The 16,760-nt window shown below is 35.2% G+C and overlaps 1 pseudogene; it reads left to right on the top strand.

The window, feature by feature from the left end:
- Positions 1-6,648: 6,648 nt before the first annotated feature.
- Positions 6,649-7,403, top strand: LOC119040713 (ubiquitin-conjugating enzyme E2 variant 1-like; annotated as a pseudogene).
- The last annotated feature ends 9,357 nt before the right edge of the window (positions 7,404-16,760 follow it).

The following is a 16,760-nucleotide window of genomic DNA, read 5'->3' as shown; positions in this document are numbered from 1 at the left end:
GATCTGGGTTGTTGCACAGGTATATTTACCTTGCAAACATTCACTAAAGTGTACACTTATGCAAATGCTCATTTCTGTGTGTTTGCTATACATAAAAGAGGGAAAAAAGGCAAATATTAGGTAACCAATATAGAAGTAGAAATAACCTTAATCTTTCCCAAATCAATAGATGAATCAAAAGGAGGATGATAGGAAATTGGGGGGATTTGAAGGAGGAAGGGAAGGAAGAGGAGGAAAGAAGAAAAGGAGAAAAAGAATACAGAGCGTGTTTTCAGTTTAACAGAAAGTAGAATTTCCGGGAGAAAAATAACAAAGTGGATGCTAAGCAGAAAACACAAAAGAAGGTGGTAAAAATAAGCCTAAATGCATGATCAAAGTGAATGTGAATAGATAAAACTCTCTCATTAAAACACGTAATCAAATGGAATAACAATATTATAAGTTCATCTATGCCATTGTAAAAAGGCACATAACACCAAACCCAAAAGAAAATTTGAACATAAAGTTTTGAAAAACTAAGTAGAACTCATAGTAAAATGCTTTACAAAAAATAAAGAATAACCCCCAAGACAATAAAAAAATTTTGCACTTCACACAACATTGTATTAAAGCAAACTGACAGGATTACAAAGTAAAATTGACAAATCCAGAACTATAGTAGATGTCAAAAACTTCAATAAGAAACACATGGATCAAACAGAAAACAACTAATAAAATATAGAATATTTAAACTACTTGGCTGTATCCACTCTCAGCTTAGCTCTGTCCCTACTCCTACCCTTCTCCCAAAATATGCATACCAAACGCTCTGGCTACTGATAAGAGAGTGGAATTCGAGGACCTGCTCTCAAGCTGTCTCTTCCAGGGAAGGACCCTCAGACTCAGAGCCTGTGGAATGGGACTTAAGGAGAATTAACCCACACTAAAACAGAACTGAAACAAAGTCTTCAGGATTAACTGGAAATACAGACAAGATGAAAATATAATGACATGCAAATGGAACAAAAAAATAAGTATGAAAGAAACTCTAAAGCAACCAGAGTCTAAAGAACATATGAAAACATCTTACCAGTGTTTCCTGCTATAGAAAATTGAATTGAGTAAAATAAGAACTTAAATGTAAGATGATAAAAACACGAAATAAAAATGGTAATTGAAAATGTAAGAAACAAATTGAAACTAAAGTAACACCATTATAGAACTAATAAATTGCATACCAAAAGCAATCAAATGAATCTGACTGAAAAACACATTATTTATGCGGAGAAAAGGCTTGAGATAAGCACACAGTAAAATCAAAGGGAAAAAATGATTAATGGAAATAGAAGATAATAGCTATGGAGGTGTGACAAAGATGACATTATACAAGTATGCCTGAGTTGAAGAACTCAATAAATGAATCAGAAGAAAAGTATTCCAATGGAAAATAGAAATAATCCTGAAATGCAAGAATAAGAGACTACAACTCAAAAGTTCCTATCCTATCAAGACAAATATATTTAGCAGTATCAATTTGAAATCCTATTCTCCTTACTGAATTTTCATAATAACAAAAAAATTCTTCAGGCATCCAGAGACAAATGGTAAACATCTTACAATTGAGAACAAAAGCAGACTGCTCCAATCTTCTCCAGGGTAACGTTTCAGGCTGGAGGACAGTGGGGCAATGCCTACTAACCTCCAAAGGAAAAGAAATGTGACCCCAAAATAGTATGTTCAGCCAAGATTTCATTTGCATATGGAGAGTACAAATAGATATTCTCAAATGTGAAGGAATAAAAGGATTATAGCATGCATTAACTTTCTTGGGGTGGGGAATAACTCAGTGGTGAAATCTAGCCAATTAAGAAATGAATAAAAACACCATGGTGACTGGTGACTCCTGCCATGGCAGATGTAAAAAACAGCAATTCCACAGCATTATAAGAAAGTGTGACCCAAGTGTCCTATAACCACCCAAGTGGTTCTTCAGGGGGAAGGGAAGTAGACACAGGGTCTGCTCTAGCATGAAAGAGCTCAGGGAACATAGCGCTTGCAAAGTATTTTTGATAAACTCCTTGAAATAAAATCCTTAGAACAAGAAGAGATCAAAATTTAAAACTTAGAAATGAGATGAGGTGGTTAAAAAAAACAGGTAATAAACATTAAATCTATTTAAATATAGAACTAAAAATAGTGAGAAATATGGTTACAAAACATAAATGTCATAAAACATTGAAATGTTTAACTTCAGTGTCTTAATGTCAAGTAAATGAAGTAAATTTTTAAAATAAAAAACAGTGTAGATTCTGATGGTGGTTTAAGATGACATACTGAGTCCATGTGTTGATCATCTCTCCCAAAACTGGATAAATAGGGCAGTAAAAATATCAAAAGGTCAAAGGTCAGAAGGCCAAAGGTCAAACAAGGCAAGGCCAGTGGTTGACAAAAAGAGGTCAGTAAGATTGTCAAAGTCCAAAACACAGACAGGGGCAAAAGCGTACGAAGGGCTCTGGGCATGTGGAAGCCAAGAGGAACAGAGCCAATAAAAAAATAACAACAATATATTAAAAAGGAAAATATAAAACAGTCACTCGTACCCCTCACCTCCTGTTAGCCCCAAAACCAAATAAAAACTAAATAAGACAGTTGTTTTCCAAAGAAATTGAATAGTCTGGGTGACCCAAAGTTGAGATGTTGATACTTCACATAAAACTTACTCTATTTTCTCATTTAAGGATTCTTCAGCTTAAAGGCCCCTCACTATCTACTCACCTTTAAGGAAACCACTCACACATAATTTCTGGTACCCTTTTCCATGCTCTAAACCATGAACAACTATGGATTCACTTACCGTTAGGGGAAAATAATTTAAGAATAAGACCAAGATAAATGCGATGAAATACCCTAAAGAAAGAAAAATAATTTGAGAAATGGAAATGGACATTCAATTATTATAATGGAGATGCTGGAGAATGTTACATGCATATAGCAAGAATTGGATCTATGAAACAGAAACAATGAAATAGCAAGGACACTTAGAAAATACATAACTCTTAAAAGCAAAGAAACTCAGGAGGAGAAAATTCTCAAAGAAATAACGGATAGGAACAGCTCCCAGAGGAGGATATAGATAGGTGTTCAGACTGAGAGGACCCAGGAAATATTCAGCAGAAGTGAAATGAACATCTATGCCCAAATATAATACTGAGAGGTTTGAGATGACTGAGGTTAAAGAGAAGTTTTCAGAGAAAAGGTAGCAACACTGATTGCTAACATGGAAGGAGCATCGCCTTCAAAACTCTAATGAAAAGTGATACAGAACTTAAAAGTCTTTACCTAGCCAAATTATTAATCAACCATGATTGTAGAATAAAAGTATTATGAAATATCTAAGCACTCAGAAAAGTTATGTGCCACACATCCTTCTTTATGCAGTTCCTTAATATGGATCAGAAAAAAAAAAGTAACTAAAAATGAGAAAGGCATAACATGTAGTTGTAGGACATAATCTAACCTGGGACAATAATAAAGGGAAGACCTAAGATGACTTCTGTGCAGCAAAGTCAGTCCCGAAGTAAGCTCCAGAAATAAGTATGCAATAAAAAAAAGTGTGTGTGTGTGTGTGTGTGTGTGTGTGTGTGGGCCCTGGGGGGTTGGGAGAGTCCATAGACTTGACAGTGTCTTTGAAACAGGAAGAACAAGCCTAAGGATTAGGATTAGCTGAAGATAACAGCAGTTAGAAATTTTCAAGAGAAGGGTTTCTGTACACAAAAGTATATGTAATCAGATTTACATAGTTATCATAATGTAAAGCAATGCTTGTTGGTTTTTCAACTTTTAAAATCTAAATGCAAAAGTTATGGAAACCTTAACTATGGTTATAAAAGAAATGGCAGTTTTTTCAGTCTTGCCAATATGAAAGTAAAAACAAGGCTTGTAAGAGTAATGCACCAGAAGGGGCAAGGGATTGAGGGCCTCACCATCAAAGGCAGGAAGTCAGGACAGACTGTTATTACTGGAGCAGAAATAAAGGGAAAATACAGGGTGGGGCAAAAGTAGGTTTACAGTTGTTCACATGGAAAATACTACAATAATTAATAAATAAAAATACATGAATAAACTCTGTGTTTCTCATACTCACAACTGTAAACCTACTTTTCTCCCACCAGGTGTATGTATTGGGGGTACGAAAGTGACTAAAAGAGAAACTGAGGGTGGGCACGTGATCACCATGGCAGGAGGGAGAGAGGGGAGTTCAGGGAAGTGTGGTGAGCTAAACCCTCATTTACCAGCAGGAAGTCAGTAGACAATGTTTAAAATAGATAATCCAAAAAATCGTGACCGATCAATTTAAAATTCTAAAAATCTAAAATTAGAAAAATACAATCATATTAGTGTCTCTTTTTAAAAATAACTTCTGCTGCTTATCCACTCACCTGACAATTTATAGACATGTTTACAGTAGCATTCATCCAATATTTCCAAATGGTGAGATATGAGAAATTTTACATCATTCTTTGTATCTTTTTGCATTCCTTGAATAGTTTATGTCTTATGTTACTTTTATTTTATAACAATGACATCATTATTATATATTCTGAATGCTGGAATAATTAAATAAGGGGATAAAAGTAGAAGAAGGGAAGCTGCTAAACTATTACAAAAGCCCAAGTGAGAAAATGCAGCGGTGTGGATAGGATGCTTACGCTTCAAATGAAGAGAAGAGGCCCTGCTAAAATTTCTAAACCGAGCTACAGGGAGCATGAAGGCCACAGGCAGAGGTAGAATAGAGTGCGTTATCTCCCACGTGAGATGGGTAGAAGCAGGGGCAAGCGTTTGGCTTTCTAGGGCCTAAATGTGCATATGTGAGAAACATGCAAGTAATAATGGTATGGTCAGTTGCTTACTACACTAGTTGAAGCGCAAATCAATTCATGCTGAATATATAAACTTGGGATTTATAAGCTATGGCAGCATTAGGCAAAAGGCTAAAATAATCCGAGGGCCATTAATACTCTCTACCTAGTTACTTTGGTTATTAAATGTTTTATTATTTTCATTTTTCAGTAGCCTAAATTCTATTTTATCCATTTCCCTGAGTAAAAGAATACTAATATTTAGTCAGATACATCTGGACTCAAAGTTGGAACTTAAAGAAATCTTAGATATTATACACACTAATTCTTATAACTAAGAATGATGAGAGAACTAAGGCTCAGTTTTAGGAATTTTCCTCAAGTAAAACCACTGCATGGTAACATAAATAGAAACTAAGCATATGTTTTTATATGCTCAGTCTATTGACATGAAAACACACACACCCTTACGCACATACACACATGCCCCCTGCATTAAAAGAAATCAGAAATGGTTCATATATCAGAACTGAAGTCAAGTGAAAACTCGATCTTTGGGCTGTGATACCAGAATATATTGCAGGGTTGCATGTGTTGTACTTCAGTAGACTTGCATGTAAATCATTTTTAAAATCACAGATAAAGAAGAAAATTATATTGAATATATTTTGAAAGATAAGCGGCTTTTTGTTGTCTACCTTGCAAAATAATTCATCTCTTTTGTTGGCAGTTATTTCTTAGATGCATGGTTTACTGTCTCCCCTAATTCTGATATCTTTCTAAATTTCTGCATAGAAAAATTTGCAAGGGGAAAATTATTCCTCACTTGTATTTTTGTCATTTGATTAATTTTTTTTCAAATTACATTCAAATGATTCATCTTGTTTTTCACACTCCAACAGACTGCCACCTGCCACGTCCTTAATAAAGGAAATATCCCATTGGATTTTCTACATAAAGTCTTCCCTTGGAGGAAGGAAAATGCACAGAGTAGTTGTGTACCCTTATTTTTACAAATAACTTCTGTCAAATTTTGTAGTTTTATGCTAAAATGCCTCTGTGGACATTATATTTAATCCCTCCCTTTTTTTGATTAGATCATAATTAGTCCCATTTACCTAATACATTTTCAGTTGAACACTAAGCCCTTGTTAGTTTTTTAAATGTTCTTTCAACTATCTTTCTGTACAGTTATGGGGCACTCAAGTGATTCTATAATTAAGTATCTGAACACTGTTCTGTTAGGACATATAACCACTATGTACCAAAAAAAGCTTACTCATTTTATTCACCCCTACCTCCACATGTGGACAAACTTAAATAAAGAATCACTAACAGAGGAGTAAAAGTATATTTTCCTGTTTCTCTTACTCAGATGTGCATGATGTGGGATGGATGGGCAAGGCCACAAAGCCTGGTCTCTGTGTTCCTGGCTTTTCAGCAGGTTCTACTAAAGATTTGGAAAGGAAAACTCTGTGTTGTAATGGCCAGAGATGGCTTTACTATGAAACTAGTGAAGATTAATCCCTAGTAATAGATTCACATGGTTTTATGCTTTAGAAAAAATTGCAAAAGTAACATAGTTTCACTGCCACTGATTAAGACTATTATCGTGTTCTGCAACTTTTCCACCTGTCATATGGCTCCACTTGGCAGGAGGTCCTGGAATAGCTGTGGAGTTTTGGCTTTAGAAAAATATATTTATATGGTTCACAGTCAATTCCATGGGCAGTCGTATCACTGTTAGCTACACTGCATAGGATTCGCTTCCAGAAAATCTCCTACTACTTCCTGTGACAATTCGCCCAGCATGTCACACAACGCTGCCAACAATTCCTACCCCCAGAACTATGAAGATGCTGAAGGAGAAATGAAGTTTGGCATATATGGAAATATAGTTAGTCTGTGGCAGATTCTTTCAATAATCATTGCATAAAGTTGTGGCAGAGGGTTTGACTTTTATTAGAACTCAGTCAAAACAGTTGTTCTCTCCTATCCAAAGTATACTCAATAATACCTGCATCTTACCATTCATACATGAAACAAAGTTGGTAGAGATTTTTTTCCAAATTTAACCACAATCCTAAAATTTTATGACATCACCAATAATCAGAAAATTTCTGAAAAATTGAACTTGATAAATTTTTATTGGCAATGCTTGATGAAAGCCTGAATTACATTTCTATGTACTATATAAAATATTTAAAAATTGTCATTTTGTGAAAAGGTGATCAATAGATTACAGTCAAGGAATGATAGCAATGCAAGCCACCACAGGCTCAGACAATTTATGAAAACTGAATATACAGCTTTAAAATAGAATGTGGACCTAAATACCCAGAAGAACCCCACTTTGTAAGATTCGTAACAAAAATTAATATGAATGGTGTTAATAGTTCCGAGGGAGTGGGGGATCCCAGGGCCATATCAATGCTAGCAAAATGGCAGAATTCATACAGCATGAAGGTTGTCCTGTGGGAGCCTTGGCTCCTAATGTTGCCGAACAGAAATAGGAAACTCCCTTGGCCCCCTGCAGGACAGTGTTACAGGTGTTACAGCAATTAATCAGAAAGAAAAACCACAGGCCTTCACCCTCCCCCCATTCAATTTAAGCAGTTTATATTGTCCACAGTAGTAAATTTTCTAGATATATCTTGTAGACTTCGAAGTACTGGAAAGGAAGATCTCCTTCAGAGGCAGTTTAAGATACTGTAATTTACATCATTATTTTGTCCATTTGAAATATATAAATTGTGCTATAAAAATGAGATTATAGTCAAAAATAAAAATATGTATTAGGCAGTTGGTTAATAAATTTACATTCTCAGGATTTTTCTATTAGCCCTTAAAAGTTGTACTTAGACATGACTTCTTTCTCATTCTAAGTAAACATTCATATTTGTACTTGACTTACTGTTATAACTTTTTACAGTTTTTCATAAAATGGGTCACAAAAATCATGTTAAAGATTTTTTGCAAAAATGCCATTGTACATGGGTACACTTCCTACTGCTTCACATAAGGAAGTATAGAATGTTGGCTTGTTCCATTATTGCTAATGCTGACATTGTTCATTTTGTGAGATTGGGGTTCCCTAATCTCCACATTGTAAAGGGATCTTGCACATTTGGGAATACTTTGGGAGGTCTCTGTGAATATTCTATGCCCAATATCTTTTCACTCAATAGTTATTCTATTTTTCTATCAATTGATGGTTTTTGGTTAAATAAATTATTTGTGTTTGAAAAAATGGCAACTTCTAATGCTATTGTGATTTCTACATTCATTAGCTGCATTCTTTTTATGAAATACTTTTCATACCCTTCTGCCCTCTTATGGGTATCACTGTGGATTTATGGGTTCTTCTTCTGTTCACTATATTGTAATCATTACCTATATTATTCTTTTCAATGTTCAAATTGTTGCCATGTTTTTAAAAAACAGAGCTTTTATTGATTTTTTTTTAGAGAAAAGGGGGTATCAATTTGTTCTTCCACTTATTACACATTCATTGGTTGAGCCTTGTATGTGCTCTGACCAGGGATCAAATCCACAACTTTAGCATATCAGGACAACACCCTAACCAGCTAAGCTACCCGGCCGGGACCATAAGTGGGATTCTATTAAGACAGCTCTTGGATCCTTTTTATTTAATTACAGTTGACATTCAGTATTGTTTTATGTTAGTTTCAGATATATAGCCTAGTAGCTAGACATTTATATAATTTACAAAGTTATCACCCTGATAAACCTAGTACCCACCTGGCACCATACATAGTTTTACAATATTACTGCCTATGTTACCAATGTTGCTGTACTTTTCATTCTAACTATAATTGCTGTACTTCTTAATCCCTTCATCCTTTCCACCAGTCCCTCTACCTCTCTTCCATCTGGCAACAATTAGTTTGTTCTCATATCTATGGGTCTATTCATGTTTAGTTTGTTTCTATTATTCTTTAGATTTCACATATAATCGAAATCATATGGTATTTGTCTTTGTCTGACCTACTTCACTTACCATAATACCCTCTAGGTCCATGTATGTTGTCACAAATGATAAAATTTTATTTTTTATGGCCAAATAATATTTCATTTGATAAAAGTACTATATGATCTTTATCTTATTGTGTATTAATAGGCATTTAGATCAGCTGCATATCTTGACTATTGTAAATAATACTGCAGTGGACAGAGGGGTGGATATATCCTTTTGAATTAGTGTTTTAAATTTCCTTGGATAAATACCCAGAGGTGGAATTGCTGGGTCACATATTCTTTTTTAAATTTTTTCAGGCACTCCCATACTATTTTCCATATGGCTATACTGATTTTCCATCTCACCATCAAGCTCTTGGATCCTTTTGACATGTCACCATACTCATGCCGGGACATCTTTACTCTCCTGATCCCTTCTCAGGACCAAGCATTACTGCAGGGAGCTGCCTGATTCCTTTTGGTGGGAAATGTTTCTAGCAATAGAATGTTGGTTGCTAGTGGAATGTGATCCCTCCAAACCCAGTCAATGAACAGAGCTAAGAAATATACACACACACACACACACACACAAACACACACAAACACATATACACACATGCGTGCACATATAGATATCAGGAATTCACACTGATAGCTACAATTCAAGCCCAACACTTTCTTTTTTTTAATATATTTTATTGATTATGCCATTACAGTTGTTCTATTCCCCCCTTCATTCCCCTCCATCGTGCACAACCCCTCCCCCACTATTCCCCCCTTTAGTTTATGACCACGTGTCTCAAGTTCTTCAGATTCTATATTTCCCCTACTATTCTTGCCCTCCCCCCATCTATTTTCTACCTACCGTCTATGCTATGTATTTTCTGTACCTTCTCTTCCCTTCTCCTTCTCCCACTCCCCTGTTGCTAACCTTCCATGTGATCTTTATTTCTATGGTTTGCTCCTGATCTAGCTGTCCTCTTAGTTTGCTTTTGTTTTAGGTGTGGTTCTTAATAACTGTGAGTTTGCTGTCCTTTCACTGTTCATCTTTTTTATCTTCTTTTTCTCAGGTAAGTCCCTTTAACATTTCATATAATAATGGCTTGGTGATGATGAACTCCTTGAATTTGATCTTATCTGAGAAGCACTTTAACTGTCCTTCCATTCCAAATGAAAGCTTTGCTGGATAGAGCAATCTTGGTTGTAGGTCTTTGGTTTTCATGACTTGGAATACTTCTTTCCAGCCCCTTCTTGCCTGTAAGGTCTCTTTTGAGAAATCAGCTGACAGTCTGATGGGAAGTCCTTTGGAGGTGACTGTCCTCTTATGTCTTGCTGCTTCTAGGATTCTCTCCTTCATTTTAATCTTGGCTAATGTAATGATGCTGTGCCTTGGTGTGTTTCTTCTTGGGTCCAGCTTCTTTGGGACTCTCTGAGCTTCCTGGATTTCCTGGAAGTCTATTTCCTTTGCCAGATTGGGGAAATTCTCCTTTATTATTTGTTCAGATAAGTTTTCCACTCGTGGCTGTTCCTCTTCCCCTTCTGGTACCCCTATAATTTGGATGGTGGAACATTTAAATATGTCCTGAAGGTTCATAAGCCTCTCCTCATTTTTTTGAATCCTTGTTTCTTCATTCTTTTCTGTTTGGTCATTTTTTTCCTCTTTCTGGTCCACTCCTTTGATTTGAGTCCGAGTTTCCTTTCCATTACTATTGGTTTCCTGTGCATTTCCATTCATTTCAATTAGTTTAGCCTTCTTATGTTCCTCTAATTTGTGGCTAAAATCAACCAGTTCTGTGAGCATCCTGATCACCAGTGTTTTGAACGGTGCCTCTGATAGGTTGGCAATTTCTTGTTTGCTTAGATTTATGGGCTCTGGGGCTCTGAGTTGTTTTTGAGCCATGTTTTGATCTGTTCGTGCCTATTATGTATGAGGAGCGGAGCCTTAGTTGTTCACCAGGGTGGGGCCACCCAGGTCGCTGGTTTGTAATGCTGTATGTGGGGGCAGAGTCAGAGAGGGACAATAGCAGTCCCCTCTGCTGCTTCCTGCCACTGGGGCCTGCATGGTCTGTCTCACCGCTGGCTCCTTCACCGGTTTATCTGCGCACAAATGTGTGACCATGGTCAGCCCTCAGTGAGACCACCGCCTTGCCCCTCTGTGGGTCCGCCCACTACTCCACACCTGGAATCCACCTATGGCTGCCGGCACACCTGGGTCATGTGCCCAGGTTGGTCCGGTGGATCTTTCCTGCCTGACCCCCCTCTGCTGCTGGCTCTGCCCCTCTCACTGGTCTGGCTGAAGGGTTTGTTGTTGTCAGACTTCCGTAGAGTTCAATTTTCTGTGGTTTGGCTGCGTTTTTGTTGCTAAAACTTTGTTGTTTTTAAACTTGGTTGTGTGAGAAGGTGCAGTGCTTCCACCTATGCCTCCCTCTTGGCAGAAGTACCCAAGCCTAACACTTTCATCTATTCCAAATTAGTTATCTCCTTTCTCTCACAGTGAAAACATTGGTTTCCATTGATATGAATAAATTCACTAATTTTCTCTTTTTTATAAGATATACAAAATAGTTCCAATATTACTACATCAATATTATTATCAACAATAAAACTAACAGTAAAGTTCAGAATTTTTTTTGCAGTTTTTCTAGTACTTCGGAAAGAAACCCATTAATGATATACAGTCAGGATAGTATGTTTAAAATTTACTAGAATGAATTTCTTTTTTGTGTTATTTTATCAATTTGATATATAGTTAGGTTCATTTGTATCAAATTGTAGGGTATTGTTGAATATGTAAACATTTATGTTGTTCAAAATTAAAACTGTATATTCTAAAAAGACTCCCATGTTTGTCTTTCCTATATTTCTAGTTTGTAACATATGTACATGAACACACATATTCTATCTGTAGCTGTACAAAAATATATGTATGTAGTCTAATCTCTCTTCCCTACACAAAAGATAGTATACTGTGTATACTTGGGTGGTTTTTTTTCCTAAATTAAGTTGTATTCTGGAAATTGTTTCATATTAATTTATAGAGTTCTTCAATCTTTTTCTACTTGGATTTTATTGGATCACATTTACTTTATGTTATAACTTAAAGGGAATTAAATCTTTATGTTGGGTCATTTTTTTTCATTTATTTAAGTCTGGTTTTGTACCTTTACAGGTGTTTTAAAGGCTTCCTCATATAGATTTTACACATTTCTTTTTAAGTTAATCCCTAAGTATTTTATATTTTTTATTGCAAAGAAGTTTTTTCCATTGTTTTTTATCTTGTTATTGTTTATTTATATGTGACTTTTGGTTTTTATATGTTAAAATTATATCCTGGTACACCATAGAATTTATGTGTATGTTAATTTTATTTTGATTCACTCTGGTTTTCCAAGAATATTATCTAATTAATTGCACATAAGAATAGTTCATTATTTTTTTTCTAATTCTCATGCCTCTACTTATTTTGTTGTGTCTGAATGCATTACCCAGTATTCCCAGTTCAGTATGAAGCGGTAGTGGAGATTGTGGGCATCCCTTCTCCGGCCAGTTTTGGAGACCAGTAAATGCAGAGATGTCCCATTTCCCACTCCAATGTAGTGAGTGCCGTCCTGGAGCAATAGACAATGTGCCCAGGCAGGAAACTGCTTTCTTCGTAATAATTCCCAAAGAAGTCTTTCTGTGGAGTTAAATTTAAGAACTAATTTTCTTGGAAGGTATAAATCAAAGGAACTTAAGATATTATCTCAAAGAAGTTCTGGAGAAATTCTTCTGAATTACATTTGCCAAATTGCTATATTCCTCTCTCTGCTGATGAGGCGACCTAATGGAAGCCACAGAGGTCCTGGTGTTAGGGATCGGATGGGCCTTTGTGAAAGCAAGTCTTGAGGCAAAAGGCCAACTCCAGTTACTGGTAGGATAGTGGAAAATTAAGTCCCTACCAGTGTTTTTTATGATTTTAAGGCATTTGACTTACTCTCTTCTTAAATGCGTATGTGATTAGAGATTATTTTTGTGTAGGAGAGGTTGAAAAAAATGTAGTTACAAGGCAGCAGAGAATGTATAATGTGTTCTAGCCAAATTCACATAATAACAGGACTGTCATCTCAATTTTCGGTTGCTACCACATACAAGTGAACATAAATTAATAATATACTGGGAACATTTTAATCACAGGCACTCTGGTATAAGTACTTAATAGATTTTATGAGAATTTTAATTAGTAAGACATAAGTCTTAGGAGTCTGAAAAAAACTAATATTACACCATGGTAGCACAGTACACAAAGTAGTAATCAAATTTATGGTAAAAAATACTACAACAAGATATTGATACTTGCACATCTGAAACTCAAAGAGAAGTTCTTATGATGTATCAACTCAAGGAAAACACTAGCTTTAAAAATAGCTAGTTTTAAAGCTTTAAAACTGTCTTTAAAAATCTGTTTTTCTTTCTGATATAAGAAAAAGTATTTTTCTCATAAAAAAGTATTTTTCTCAGAACAAAACTTTTCATGAATCAAATATAGAAAAACATTCTTGAATGGGAATGCTTTCATCAAAATTTTCCAAAGTCCTCATTAAACTTACCTACTTATTTTGATAGCATATAAACAAGTTTTATGCATGGAGAGAAGTCACTATTTTGACAAAGAGAACTCCAAAGAAAGAGAGAATAGGACAAAATAAAATAGGGTGCCTTTTTGTTACAACTTAAAAAACCTTTAGTGGTTTAGTAATATCATTGTATTTATATTTGCTATGTTAAAATAAATTTTTGCCCAATGATATTTTAACTGTTGAGGCAAAGGACTTTGTATTTGCTTTCACTTTAACCATGTATTATCTGAGTAATTGCCTCACTGTCACTTTTCACAAGTCAACACAGCTTTTTAAGATCTGTTATGTGCCACAATGGTGAATATATGGAAAATGATCCCTTTTTAAAGGAGCTCACAAGCTGTTTATTGGCAGGAACAGAGAGGTAAACCAGTAATTGCAAGTCAGAGATTAAAAAGGAGAGCATTGTGATCTGAGAGAGGAAGGCAGGATCAATAGTGCAGGGGACATCAGGCAAACTTTGTAGTCATGGAGACCTGCATAGAATACAGGTCAAGAGAAGAGCAGGCAAGGTCAAGAGAAAGCAGACCTTCCTGAAGAATCATCTTGAGAATAGCAAGTCATCTAGAATGCTGGAAACTATTCATTTAGTATTTATCTTCCCAGATAGATTTCAAGGTCTATAAAGCTAAGAACTCTCTCTTATTCGACATAATATTTCTTTCTAGTACTAGCAGTGCCTGGAACACTTTTAAGAAACTCAGTGAATGTGTTTATTTTTAATGAGTTAAGTTTATTAATAAAGCAAAATATTGATATATTTAATAATACTTTATCAAGCTATTAATTTTAATAACTTTACATTAATTTTATGAGTAGTTTAAAAGCTATATTATGTAAAAGGTATATAATAATATAATACGCACCACTCAGATTAAGAAACAAAATTTTGCCAATCCAATGACAGCCTGTTACGAAATGCCACTTCTCTCCAACACATAATTACTATTCTGAATTTTATTTCAGAATCCAAGCGCACTTGTTTTTTTTAAATCCTTACTTGAGGATATGTTCTTACTGATTTTAGAGACAGAGAAAGGGGGTCAGAGAGAGAGAGGAGAAACATCAGTGTGGGAGAGAAACATCAATTGATTGCTTCCCATATGCAGCTTGACTGGGGCTTGAACCTGGAACCTAGGTGTGTGCCCTGCTGGGAAATCAAACTTGCAGCCTTTTGTTGTACAGGATGATGCATGAACTAACTGCACCACCCAGCCAGGGCACCAATGCATTTCTTTATAATTTTGTTATATATATTTATGGACGTGCTTAAACTTTATATAAAGATTATCATAACATTTATACTATCTGTGATTTGGTTTCTTTCCTCCACATTATGTTTATGAGATTCATCCATGTTAATGTTTATGACTACAATTCATTTCAGTTGTTTGATAGTAGTCTATTGTGTGATTATTCACAATTTTTCTTGATCAGTTTTGCTTATGATGGGCATTTGTTTGTAATACTTTGTTCTTATAAATGATTATGCTATAAATGTTCTTGTGTATGTTCCTTGTGTACATGTGGGAGAATTTCTGTACACAGATGTATACCTAGAAGTTGATTTGCTGCTGGTCAATGTTGCTCAGTCTCCTTATTGACACTTGGAATTGCAGTCCTTTTTAGTTTTTGTTGCTATAAAATGTGTAAATGGTATCTCATTATTTTATGTTGAATTTAATAAATTATTCCTGAGGTTTTGGGTTTTTGTACTTACTGACCATTTAGTTTTGTCTTCTATGAGTTGTCATTCTTTTGCCAGCTCTGCAAAAGCTTTTTAGTTTGATATAATCCCATTCATTTATATTTGCCTTTACATGCTTGCCTTTGAGGTCAAATTCATAAAGTCTTCTCTAAGACTAAGGTCCATAAGTTTAGTGCTTATTTTTTCTTATATCTAATGGATTTTTTGCAAGGTTATCTCATAGGTGGTGCATGTGGTATATTGCTCTTCTGTCAGGACATACATAACATTTGGTTACTCTCTTTTTATGGGCTTATCTGCTGTTGATGATGATCATTATCTAGATCTATGAATTCATTAGGAATTTTATTTTTTAAATATTTTATTTATTTATTTTAGAGGGTAAGAGTGGAAGAAAAAAATAGGAGAGAAGCATCAATGTGTGGTTGCCTCTCACACACCCCCTACTGGGGACTTGACCTGGCCTGCAACCCACACATGTACCCTGACTGGGAATCCACCTGGCGACCCTTTGGTTCCCAGCCCATACTCAGTTCACTAAGCCACACCAGCCAGGGCTCATTAGGAATTTTTAAATGGTGATATTTGAATTTTTAAAACTTCTACATTTATTTTCTAGAATAGGTCTATAAACTCCCACAACAAATTTTAGCATAGTCTGAGAGCTCAGGAAATCTTTTAGAAAATATAGGACTAATTAATGATACCTTCAATAGCTTTCAATAATGAGATCATTCTCTAGTACCCTCCAGGGGTAACTGAAGAGTTTATTTATTTATATATTTCTGTAAGTCATAAATAACATCTTTTTGGATTTAAATGTATCTGATATATTTTCCAGCATAAATAATGCCCCTTTTTTATTATAAAATATTTTATTACAAAATCATAAGCATATAATTCTGTTACATAACAATATCACACTCAAGCACACCATATGACATTTTAGGTGAAATGTTCAAATTAAAACTTTAAATTATTACACCCAAATTATTACCCTACCAACCACACTCAAGCAGGCCTTACTTCTGCCAGACTCTATTTTAAACCATTGCTGTTATCTTCACTGACATATAAATTTTTCCGTCTTTGACCAGTGCAGCATAATCAGATTAAGTTTATAAGACCTTTAGTAGTAGTTTTTGAGAGTTTCTTAACTTCCAAGAAAAATTTTAATATGCATAATTTACTTAAATATATCTAGTCTTGTTTTTGCAAATAATATAAAGATATTGATACTAGAACTTTCTCACATTGAAAGTATCACTTTGAACACTTTTCTGTATTAGTTAGTTTGCAAGGCCTGCTATAACAAAGTACCACAAACGGGGTGACTAAACAGCAGATTTTTCCTGTTTCACAGTTCTGGGGGCTAGAAGTCCAAGGTCAAGGTGTCAGCAGGATTGGTTTCTTCTGAGAAGTATGAGAATTAGTCCCATGAATCTCATGCTTCCGGTGGTTTGCTGGCAATCTTTGGCAGTCCTTGTTTTGTAGAAACATAATCTCCACCTTCATCTACAAATGGTTTCCTTCCCGTGTATCGTCTGTGCCCACGGTCTGCCTTTTTATTAGGACACAAGTTACATCAGATTAGGGCCATCTGAATGACCCTGCTTTTCA

This window comes from Artibeus jamaicensis, unplaced genomic scaffold (genome assembly GCF_021234435.1).
Source record: "Artibeus jamaicensis isolate MK-2021 breed Jamaican fruit bat unplaced genomic scaffold, CSHL_Jam_final contig_1127, whole genome shotgun sequence".
NCBI classification, from domain to species: domain Eukaryota; kingdom Metazoa; phylum Chordata; class Mammalia; order Chiroptera; family Phyllostomidae; genus Artibeus; species Artibeus jamaicensis.
The sequence above is the reverse complement of the archived record's forward strand: the minus strand, read 5'-3'. Positions and strand labels throughout refer to the sequence as shown.